General features: G+C 40.3%; 1 non-coding gene across 1 annotated transcript; it reads left to right on the top strand.

Annotated features, from left to right (window-relative positions):
- Positions 1-11258: 11258 nt before the first annotated feature.
- On the top strand, positions 11259-11365 carry LOC145564326 (small nucleolar RNA R71). The gene has a single exon (XR_014094799.1). It is a non-coding gene; the product is annotated as a small nucleolar RNA R71 (small nucleolar RNA).
- The last annotated feature ends 1194 nt before the right edge of the window (positions 11366-12559 follow it).

The raw sequence follows: 12559 nt of genomic DNA, 5'->3' as shown, positions 1-12559 counted from the left end.
GCGGTCAGCAGGAGTCACAATACCAAAAACAGCCCGCAGCTTAGCGGGAGAAAGACACACTTCATTCTTCAAAGAGCTTAGGAGGATTTTCAGGTGTAGCAGTTAAAGGGTCCCTCTAGTTATCAGCCAACCCAAGGATACGCTTATCCAACTTGTCATACCCTGGAAAGGGGGAAATGCGAGAAAATTAAACAATGTAAAAGACTTAGACGAAAGAGAAAAAAGAAGAAGAAAACAAAAGAAAGCCAAGAAACTTACCAGGCTCATGTGTACGACACAAACGTATGGCAGAAAGCTGCTCGTTACCCAAAATGTATATGGAGTAGGGCAGCCAGATTTTGGGAAATTTGGAACCACTAGTCCCAACACCTTGCAGAACCTCAAAAGCCTCAGTCTCACGAGCAGACTCGTAGGAGGAGACATTTATTTCAGCCATGTTAGTACGGATTTCCTTAAAGTTACGCGGCACAACAAAAGTGGAAGGCACCTTCACCTATAAAAATTTGCCAGTCCAATCCCTGAAATGACCAAGTTTTGGGTAGGATAAGACCCTGCCCTCCTCAGGAGCAACATAGGACCACCCGGACTCGGTCCCAGAAGCAGACCTTTTCAAGCTCATTAAAGACTTGAACAAGTGCAAGGACTCAGGGTACCTCTGAAATCGTAAGAACCATAGTAGGCAAATTAGGGTATGGAGAGAAACTGGATGCAGCAGGGAAATACAAATGTTGAAGGCACGAAACACCTTCTCCAGAGTAGGGTCAAGAGGAAACCGCACACCCAAGTCCAACTAAGACGCAAACACAGCAATGTGCCCATCAGGGGGAGCAGAGAGCTTCGCACCATCAGCGGGCAAGACTAGCTCGTAGCCCTCCCAAAAACCATAAATCCTCTGCCTAACAGAAGTGAGGTTTAACCTTTAGCATCCTTACGCCAGAGAGAGTCTAACACATAGTTCTTGGGCCCGTAGCACTTGTCATCCAAGAAAAACTCAGTCTTGCCCTCCTTAACAGGCTCCACAACATAGGTGGGTTGACAATAAAAAAGAGAACGATCGCTTGGGGACTCAGTCATCTTGCTCGTTCGAACAGCTGGAGAGGGAGAAGGTGATGGAGTATCAATATTGCCAGCCCGCACTACATAATTGTCAAACCGATTCACATCAGCCATGTCATCAAGCCAAGCAAAACTGTTTAAAGGTTGAACATGGGGAATGGGACTAACAAGAGACACGTCAGGGGGATTAGCCTTAACGGCATCAGCTAACATTTTATGACGCATTGCGCGCAGCCTTAAACGGGTAAGGTGGGACAAAGGAACCCCATCCTTAATAAGAACTTACTCGTAGTAGGGGTCAAAGAAATCAGGGCGAGGCTCACGCTGGAAAGGGCGAAAGGCACTACCCTCAGCGGGACGACTACTGCCCGACCCAAACGCAGCAGTAGCTGTCGCAACAGTACCCGTCCCGCTCGCAGCGGGGAGGCATGAAGAAGGCATAACCATTTGTATAGGAGTGGGGGAAGAAGAAAGAGAAACAGGAGGAGTGTGCGTAGGGCGCTAACCTAAAGGAGATGATCGGGAAGTAGAATCTGATTCAGTGGCCACTTGAGGCTCAGTTATGTTTTCGCTATTAGAAGCGTTGGACATTATGAAATCTTTAAAGACAAAACGCCCACGAAGAGAAGAAAAAAGCAATGGGCGCTGCAAATCGAAGATTAGTCTAAGGAAACAAGAACAATGAAGGAATAAAAGGAAAAGAACCAGGAATGTAGTTACAACAACGAAAAAGGGGAAAAAATTTGGCAAATTCAATTAGGGCGAATCAAAAGATACAACCTTAGTTAGCAAAAATGCAAAAAGAGGCAAAATTGGGTAAATACATACAACAAAAAGGTACAAAGTAAGTACCTTTAGGAGAAAAGTTGCAGAAGCAACAAAGTACAACAACAATGGCAGACGCAAAAGCCTAAACGAAACAAAGTTTGAAACTACAGTAAAAAAAGACAGAAGAAGAAACAAATTAATAAAGAAGTAAGAGCGGAAAAATGAATGAGAAAAGCGAATATTGCAGAAAGTTGAAGCAAAAACAAAGACGAAGAAAGTGGAAACTTACCCCAACAATGGAGGAACACGAACAGCAAAAGAGGAGAAATAGAGAGGGAAGATTTTGAAGTGAAAAGTAATATAGAGGGGAAGATGAAAAAATAAGGGAAGTAATAAAAGAAATGAATAAAAAGTGGGGGACAATAAATTTAATACGGAGTAAAGGGGCATTAGAAACGAAGTAAAGCCAAATAGCCATGTCACTTCAGTAAATTCAAAGTGACGGCCTGGATGATCAACACGTGTCCCACTCATGCAAATATCGTTCCCGCCAAAAAAAAAATGCACTTCAGCGGGAGTGATCGAAAGTCCTCTCAGCAAGCTCGTCATTTCTTAAACTTCAGCCGGAGTGCTCGAAATTCCTCTCAACAAGCTCGTAATTTCTCATACTTCAGCGGGAGTGATCGAAATTTCTCTCCGCCAGCTCGTCATTTCTCAGACTTTAGCGGGAGTTCTAAAAAACTCCTCTTACAGTCCAAACAAGTCCCAGCTGAATGTGCGTCTTGCAGGCAGAAACAGAGCCAACACAAAATTTAAACGACAGCAAAGGCATCTTCATAAAAAACAGGACCTACCTCCCATGTCTCCGGAATCGCATTAACAACCCAGAGACTTAAGGTGCTAGGAGTGTGAAGGATAATTCAGCTAGAAAACCCATTGAGCCACAGCTGATAAGGCTACACGCTTAGAATAGCTAGCATGAATAAACCTCATGCCATCTCTTGGGGGGCTAGTTGTAGGGGATAGCTCTTGCCGAGCTATTCCTTCAAGCTGAGCTCAGTTAAGAAGACTTCGCTGCATATTAAGAGTCGGCATGAGTGTGATCTCCTACCACCTCTTGAAGGGCTAGTTGTATAGGATAGCTCTCGCTGAACTATCGCCCAACCTCCAAGGTGCGCACTCACTACCGAGAAAGTAGCTTCGAAGGGCTCTCCAGCCTGATGGAGTCAGCCCGCAGGGCTGACCAGGCTAGACTCTTCACCAAGACAATAGTACGCCTATAAATAGAGGGTAAGGTACAGCGGAAAAAGGGGGAGACACTTAAGTTATTACACTTTCTATATCTCTCTAAGTACACTTTCTCTCTCTAAATACTCTCTAACTTAAGCTTCGGAGGGGGGTTCTTCGAACCACCCCCGAGGGCAGTTTACGTGTGTTGCCGTGTGTAGGTTGTTGACGGAACCCAGCTCACCCAACAGAACCCTTGGATCCCCACTTGGAACATTATCTAAGAGATTAAACTAAGATAAAATCAATAATGAACTAAACATGCATGAATATTGATATAAAAAGTCTAACCTAGCCACCTTCCGGAGTTAATTGGCTTCTCTTAGCATAGCCTCTATGCTTCCACATTAGAACCATATATTGGGAAGTAAAATCAAGTAACAATTGATAGAGATAAACTTAGCTAAATCAACTTCCGTTTCATGTAGCAAAGATTCACCTTTAATCGACTGACAACGTGCATTTTGCAAGAAGATCAAAGAAAAATCAAGCATGTAAAGACTTTAATCACAATCAACTTAAATCCCAACACTATAAGCATGAACAAACTCTAAATGCATCATCCCCATACCCTTGGATAAGTCAATCATGATATTAACAAGCAAAAGCATGATTAATGAATAATTAACAAAACAAAAGCAATTTAACACAAAATCAAATAGCAAAGTATAGAGAAAAGTGTAAGGAAATGATCATTCATTGAAGTTGAAGTTCTACAAAGAGGTTGATTAAGCTTCTTCTTCAAATTCCAAGCTTAACAATAGAGTAATCCACACTTTCTCTCTCTAAAATGCCAAAACTAATGGTGTTTCTCTCTCTAGATTAAGCTAAAAATCAAAAGTCATTATGGATAAACTAAACTAATCTAATTGCCTAATACGTTCTAAAAGGGGGCTTATATAGACCGTAAAAAATTGGTTGAAATCGGGAAAAGGTTTGACCAAACTCTAGGTAGGTTCGGTCGGATATCTAGGTATGTTCGGCCGAACCAAGGGTAGGTTCAGTCGAACCTCCCTGCTTCTTGTTCGGTCAAACTTCTAGGGTTCGACCTCTCCTGCAAAAATGCTGAAAACTGATATGTCTTTGTCTTCAATGTTCGGTTGGACACTTGAGTAGGTTCGGTCACACCTCAATTTGACAGAACCTTTGAAGGGTTCGACCACACCTCTTCTTGAATTTGCTTCCCTTGGCTCCCTTCAACCTAAAACCTTATCCTCTTTGAAAATCCCGGTTTCTACAAGACATGAGAAAGAAAGTTAAAGTGGAAAGTAGGCAAAAGAGGGGAAATCTAGGAAAGAAGACAAATAAAAGAAAGGAGAACTAAAGGTAAGAGAAAGGGGGTCAAACAAGATACAAGTATGTGAAGACTCATTAGAATGAACTCCTAATCGTGGCTTAAATGCCACTCATCACGGGATAATTGGAATAATCAAAATCGAGGGAATTTTAAACATAACAACCAAAGGGGTTTCCCACTCTGATTTGCTCAAAGACCCAAGGAAATGGTGAGAATTTCTAAGCTCAACCTTCAAATTCTAAGACTACCTTGGAAGAGATCATCGAGGACCAAACCATGATTTTGAACACTTACATATTGGTGAGTGACAAAAATTTTAATGAGATGATGACACACAATAAGATGCTTGTAACACAAATCGCTCAATTGGCTAACACCTTGAAAGAGAGTGTGAATGCTAGCCCTTCTTCTTTACCCTCACAAGGAGTTGAACCTAAAAAACCCGTGTATTCAATCACCATAAGGAGTGGAAAAGTTCTTGATGAGAGAGTTTCTAGTGAGAGTGAGGAAGATGAGAGGATGAGTGATTCATGTGAGGAAAAATAGAATAATGTGTCAAGAAGTGTGAGCAAGGAGGAAGTTCAAGAGAAAAAAAATAGAGTGATGAGTCTAGCAAGGTGAGTGAGAATTCTAATGAGAAGAGTGTTGAGAAAGAGAGGAAGCAAGATGAGGATTTCAAACCAAGACTTCCATACCCCCAAAAGTTTAATACTTACAAGTTGGATGAACAATTCGGGAGATTTATCAAGATGCTTAGGAAGATCCATCTTTCTATTCCTTTCCCCGATGTTTTGGGGCAAATGGCTAACTATTCTAAGTTTCTTAAAGAAATCTTGAACGTTAAGAGAGATTGCAATGTGGTTGAACCGGTGAGTTTGGGAGAATGTTTTAGTGCTTTTATCCATAATGACTTACACCCAAAGAGGAAAGATCCCGGAAATTTCTCCATTCCTTGCAATATTAATGGGAAATTGTTTCAAAATGCCCTTTGTGATCTTGGTTCTAATGTTAGCATCATGACTTACTCCCTTTTCAAGAAACTTAAGTTAGGTGAGCTTCTTGCAACCAACATGACCCTTCAATTGGTCGACCGTTCTATTATGTTCCCAAAGGGTAGAATCAAGGATGTGCCCCACAAAATAAGAGATTTCACTATTCCCGTTGATTTCATTGTGCTAGATATTGAGGAATATGACAACATTCCTATCATCCTAGGGAGGCCATTCTTAGAAACTTCAAGTGCTTTAATAGATGTGAAAGGTGGCATGATTATTTTGTGTGTTGGTGATGGTAAGGCAAGTTTTAAGCTCAAGTCAATGCATGAGTCTCTGCCTTATGTGCAAGGGATTATGTGTATAAACTCATTGTCTTCGAATGCTAATGATTACATGTTTGTGTCTTTGACTAACAATATGCTTGTAGCTTGTGATGATGTTCCTAAAAGTGTTGAAAGCAAGGTTGTTAGTGAAGAATACAAGGATCCTTTGAAGCTTGAGGATGAGTTTTAGATGCCTCCTTTGTTTGATCTTTCTTTGAAGGAAGATGAAAATAGTTTTTCAAGCGGTGAAAATGAGGATCTCAAAGATCTAAAGAAGAAGAGATCAAGGAAGGAGAAGAGATTTTCCAAGAAATACAAGAGGAAGTTAAAGTCTAAAGAGTTTGATGTGATTCAAGATGACATGGTTCATGATGTGATTTTGCACAAGCTTTGTAATGATTTTACCCTCTTCACCACTTTGGATAAGGTGGTGTTTTGACCATCCGTGATTTGGAGGAAGGGTCGAGCTTAAGACCTTAAGCAAGCTCTTTCCGGGAGGCAACTCGGTTTTCTAACTTTTTCTTTTGATTCTCTTTTGCTAAATTTCTTTTCAATATTTTTCTTTCTTTCACTCATTTTGCTGTTTGAATTAATAAAGTGGATTCATCGGAGTTGGATTGCCCTGAGCGAGCATGAGCGTACTGGGAACTTGTTTCGTGGTGTTTGGTGAGAATATGCTCGATATTGTTAAATTTTGAGATGAATAGGTAAGGTAATGTCGGAGGTAAGTAACGAAAAGATGTGCTCAAATTTGAAGCAAGTATGAACTTGGTGGGTTCATTATGGTGATATCATTAATTTGGAATGTTGAACCCATTGAAAATGAATTTAGTTACTAGTCATTTTAGTGGGTTCAATAATCCCGGAATGATAAATATCGTTGAGCCCATACATGAACGCACCAAGAGAAGAAGTTAAGCAAAGGAAGCCAAGCAGGTGGCGCAGGTGCGCAGCTGATTTGCACGGGCACGCGAGCTACGGGCGCGCTATCCTGCCACGCGGTCTAGCTGCCGAGCCTATTTCTTTTCTTTTCTTATTTTCTTTCCCTCATTTCCCCTCATCCTCACCCTCGAGCGCACTCCTCCTTTTCACTCTAAACAGCAACCATGAACCCTAACCCCATTTATCAATAAAAAATCCTTCACCAATCATCAAAATAATCAACTAAATCAACAAATTCCTTCTCCAAGTTTATCATACTCATAAAAAATCATACTACTTTACCCTATTTTTCAATCTCCAATCTCTTTCCTCCAATGAAGACCAATTTAGGGTTTTTCTACTTGTTGGGAATTGGTAGCTTTTTCTTAATCAATCTTTCTTCAAGTGTGGTATAATCTCTTTCTTTGACTCTAATTTCCATAATTGTATCATTTTATTTCAAGATTTTGATTGTTTATGATTGTGAATAGTAGTAGTATGTATTTTGATGAACTTGTTGATTAATTGTGTAATTTGAGTTGGTTATTTATGTTCTTTTTGATTTATTTTGCTTGACATTGTGTTGATTGTTTTTATAGCTAAATTGTGAAAAATTGTTTTGAATTGTGTAAGGTGATTTTTGGTAGTGTTGGTTGTGAAGTGAAATTGGTTGGTTGAGCCAAGTGGTTCTTGTGTAGTGTTGGTGGTTGAAGTGTTTTGTGAAGTTCTTTTGTTATTGTGGTTGTGATTAATTGGTGAAGCTAATATGTCAAGAATTGTGAAAGCTATCACTTCAAAAACCAAAAAGATAAAGACCAATGAGCCATCGCCCTCAAAAACTTCTTCTCCTCAAACATAAAGCCATGAGCCCCTTCCTCTTCATAAACCTCATTTCTCTAATCAAGTGGCCAAATCTTTGTATTCAACTTTCAAAAAGAGAACCTAAAAGCTCTTACGGCATTACCACCAACATAGCATGATTAAATTGGGAATCAATGAGGATTTGTGGTCTCTCTTTGATAATCTTGGGTTGAGCACTTTTGTCACTCAAAGCTATAGGACTTACCTTGAGCCTAATTGAGAGTTTTTGGCTTCTTTGAGTACTACTCCGGAGGTTGACAAAGAGTATGAGGTCTCCTTCTAGCTTTTCAACAAAGTTCATATCATGTGTTTGGCCGAGTTTAATGTGGCCATGAATTTCAACCCGTATGCGGATATATTCTTTTCGGATTTAGAGCATGAGCATTTGGAGGGTTTCTCTCAAAATGTCTTCTGGAAAGCTATCTCGGGTTTAAATGAGTTCAGCTCTTGGTTCTCTCTTGCAAGCGAAGTTCATTAACCTTGTTTGAGAGCACCCTATAGACTATTGGGATACTCGGTGTTCCCTAAGCAAGACTTGGGAAAGATGTCTCTTCCGGAGTTGTGTGCTTTAAGGATAGCAACTCGAGAAGATTATCAAGGTCGGTTGAACTTGGGGCGTATAATTTTAAGGAGTTGCATGGACATGAGGGGCAACCGATCAGGGGATATACCTAGTGGTAGTTTGGTCACAAGGTTAGCAACGGAGCTTGGGTATGAGAGGTATCTTCTTTCTTGTACGCCGGTGGGAGATCTTGACACCCTATATCTCGATACAGATTAACTTAAGCAAGTGCAATTCTTGGCTCGTAATGATGAAGATGAGATGTTCGATTGGCTTCGTAGGGGCTCTCATGGGTGTTATCTTCCGAACCCTTCTCTTACCTCTATTCACCGGGTAGCCCCAAATGTTTGGTTTGTTCCCTCTAGTAACCGCATCCCCGGGGAGGATGAAGAGATGGAGGATGTTTTGAATGAAGAGCGGAAAATTCATGAAAATCATCATCAACAACAACAACAACAACAACAAAATCTGCATCAACAACAACAACCGCAACAACATCAACAACAACATCGTCAACAACAATAAAAACAACAACAACAACAATAAGAACATCAAGAGTACGAGTTTATTAATCCCGATATGGATGCCCTTAGTAGGCAAATGAAGGGGATGCAAATTCATTTGGAAGGCATTTATGATCAAGATTTTACGGCATGTATAATCAAATTAAAGGCATTTCGGAGATGCAACAAGGTATGTTTCTCCAACAACAACAATTGTATGATGCTAATGTTAACCGTGGGGAAGTCTTCCCCGATGTTAACTATCCTTACTTTCCGCCCCAACTTGGTCCTATTCCATCACGTGGGTATCCTTATTGGCAAGGACCCCCGGGGTCCAACACCGAGACTCGCTCATTCCCTGATGAGCATCGTAGTTACGATTATCGTGTTCTCGGTGGGAGCGATTATACGGGTGATCCTAACTACCCCTATGTGCACCCCAATCATCCGCTACCGCTCGCCTTGCCCGAGCAATATTCTCCCCTTGCCCGTTGGCAACAAGAAAAATTCAAGGGGCACTATGGTTGGCCATCCGGTTACACCGGGGGATGGGATACTTATGGTCCCCCACCCGGGTTTTCCTATGATGGGGATGTGTAGACACCCATTTGTGTCTCCCTAAAACCAAACTCGGTAATGAGTACCTTTCGCGTTGAATCATAATCAAATGAGTTGAATGTGTGGAAAGTCTAGTGTTGCGGATAGTTTTTATTCTTTTCTTTCTCTCTGTTTTTGAAAACCTATTTTAAGAAAACAGCCAATCCAGTCTAGTTTGGTCCATGGCAAGGGTCCAATAATAGTGTAGTTGGATGGGGCTTGAAAAGAGCTTTCCAACGATATATTATTAGCCCAATTCCGATGAATAATGAGGAAATTATGGCAAATTTACTAAACTGGGCTCGGTTTGATATTTATATACAGCCCAATGATCTAGAGGAGGGCCTAATATTTGTTTATCATTCCTAATGCAATTAGAATTGATTTTAGGCTTCTAGATTCTTCTAGAAGGTTCTTTTCATTCCTAATTTAATTAACATTGATAAATTGACTTTGGTTGACTTTTTAGAGTTTAAATTAGAATAAAAGAAGTGTTTTTAAGGAAAATACGATTTTTCCCTTCTGTACGGCTAAATTTTATCAAAATTAAGAAAATGCGTGAAATAGAGTTCACCAAATGTCACTCCACTCCAAACTTCCAAAAAGCAACCTAAAATGCAATACAAGACACAAAATAAAACATTAAAAGATAAAAAAGAAATAAAACAAAAATAAAAAGAAAAGAGGAGGAGAAAAAGGGTTAAAAATCCTCCGGGTTGTCTCCCGGGAAGCGCTTGTTTATGGTCTCTAGCTTGACCCCTTCACCTCATTCAAGGTGGATTAAAGAACATCACCCTCATCAACTTTAGTATTGAATCATGGATGCCCCCAAGCTTGAGAACTAGAACTCCTTGAGGTCTCGCATCACCACAAGGAAAAGGAGGGAATGAATCAAGAGCCAATGACGGCTTATCTTTTCTCTTTCCCTTCTTGTTGTTGAATCTCCTTCTTTTTTCACTCTTCTTTCTTTTCCTTCTAAAAGGGTGATCGATCTTGGAATCCTCAATATTAGGAAGGGCAACATCACCTTCCTCAAGAGAGCCTTCAAACCAAGCGGGAACTTCAAGGAAGTCATCATACGTCATTGTCACCTTATCATCACGTGGAGGTAAGCTCTCATTAGCCATCACATCATCGACCACATCAACTCTACATACGCTCACCGCCATAGGGCTCTTCAAAACGACATTCTCGACTAGCCTACAAGGAAAGGGAACCGGGCCTTCAAACTTATTTGGTTCACTAAAATCAAATGGCTCCTCATTTTGTTCTTGAACCTTCTTCTCAACCACATCATCTACAACCTTGTCCTCCTTGCAAGTTTTGGGTTGATAAGTATGTGAAGGGTTAGTAGATGATTGTAAGGGGATTTTTGTGGTTAAATGGAGAGAAGAAGTTTTGGCTAGTTGGGAATCAACAACTTCATTGAAAGAATTGATTTCTTGGAATTGTGGAGTGATAGTTTAAAGTTGTTGAAGAATTTGGGTTTGTGTGTGGTCGGGTGGGGATTTTTCTTCATACGCTTGAGGACATAGGTCATGATTTTGATCTTGAGAGTTCTCTACTTTGTTGGAAAGGTAGGAAAAGTTTTGGGTTGGTGGATTGAAGAGAGGTCCATCTTGGGGGTAGGAGTTTTCTTGCCTTGGAGGTTGTTGAAGTTGTTGGGATTGAGCTTGGGTTACAAACACTTTTTCCCTCAAAGTCAAAACTTCACCATGCTTGAGATTGAACTCTCTACAATAGGATGCATCATGATCCGTCCCACCACAACGAGCACATGAAAAATCAATGATGTGTGAAGGTTTTGAACACAAACAAACACTTGAGTTCAACTTGGAAAGACCTTCATTCAAGATCTCAACTATGTGCTTAAGTTGGCCGACTTTCTCCAACTCATAAAGATCTCCTTGCTTCCATTGGGACCTTCTTCGGCCTCCCAAAGAATAACTAGTAGCCACTTCTTCAATTGTAGCTTCAATTTGGCTTTGAGGGATCTTAATCAATTGGCCACCAGCACCCACATCTAGATTGGTCCTAGATATTGGCTCCAAGCCATCATAAAAGAATCTCATGAGTAAATTACGGTTGAATTCATGATGAGGACATGCTCTAATCAAATCCTTAAACCTTTCCCATGCTTCCCCAAGAGTTTCATCCGATTCTTGCTCAAAGGAAGCTATCTTCCTCCTCATTTTGGCGGTTTGCTCATCGGAAATGAACTTCTTAAGAAAGGCCTTTGCAACTTCCTTCCATATGGTGAGAGAGTTGGGCTTCAAAAGCTTGAGCCATTTCTTTGCTCTTCCGGCGAGAGATTGCTGAAAGAGATGCATACGAATGTAATCTTGACTCACTTCATTTGTTTGCATCATTGCACACAACTCAAGGAATCGGTCCAAATGCTCAATGGGGTCTTCACTTACGCCTCCGGAAAATTGCTCCATTTGCACCAACCTAGCATATTGTGGATGGATTGTGAAATTAGTCTCGGTGGTCGGGAGAAGTATACCACTCGTGAGCTCATAGATTTCCTGGTTTCCAAACTCCCTAAAAAGAAGGTCATCCTCTTGTCTTGCCATATCTCTATTTGAATACAATAAAGCTAAGCACACGATTAGCAATGACAAGTAGGATTAAGCAAGCCAAATGAAAGAAAGGTAAGCAAATTAAATGACTCTAACAGTAGCAAAAATAAATGTTAAACAAGCCGCTTTCCCCAGCAACGGCGCCAAAATTTGATCGCGGGTTAGATAGGTCGTTAAGCTACTACCCTAACCAAATTAATCATTTATATATAATACCTAAACCTACACTAAACTAGTTAGTGGCAAGTAAAGGGTCGAACCACTAGGGAAGCACGCTAATTCAACATCAAATATCACTAATGCAAGAGTAAAAAGGGGATTGTTTTTGTTGGTTTTGTTGAGTAAGAACACTAAAACTACAAATAAGCAAGAAAATAGTGATTAAAATTAATAGAAAATGACACTGGGGATACGGAGGTGTCCAATATGATTAGAAAGAGGAGAATAATGGTGATTATCATGAAACATATGCCAAAGAACACAAGATTCTACCTAAACAATTCATTCTCATGCAATAGTCTAGGAAAATCAATGAAAGAGGTCTACACTAATAAGGATCATTCTCATGCATCCTATTAGTTACAATCAAATCAAGAGAATAAAGAAGCACAATCCATAAAAACTCCACTTTAATAACTCATTCTAATGCAATCATTAAAATAGAGGTGATCGTAATCTAGTTCAAATCACTTTCATGCATTTAAACTAGAAAACATCAAATAAAGTGCAATAATAATCCTAAGCTAATAAAAATCATGTCTTTCATCAATATATGGCATAAGTTCAATCCAACCATCATCATTCATC

This window comes from Chenopodium album, chromosome 1 (genome assembly GCF_948465745.1).
Source record: "Chenopodium album chromosome 1, dcCheAlbu1.1, whole genome shotgun sequence".
Classification (NCBI taxonomy): Eukaryota; Viridiplantae; Streptophyta; class Magnoliopsida; order Caryophyllales; family Amaranthaceae; genus Chenopodium; species Chenopodium album.
The sequence above is the reverse complement of the archived record's forward strand: the minus strand, read 5'-3'. Positions and strand labels throughout refer to the sequence as shown.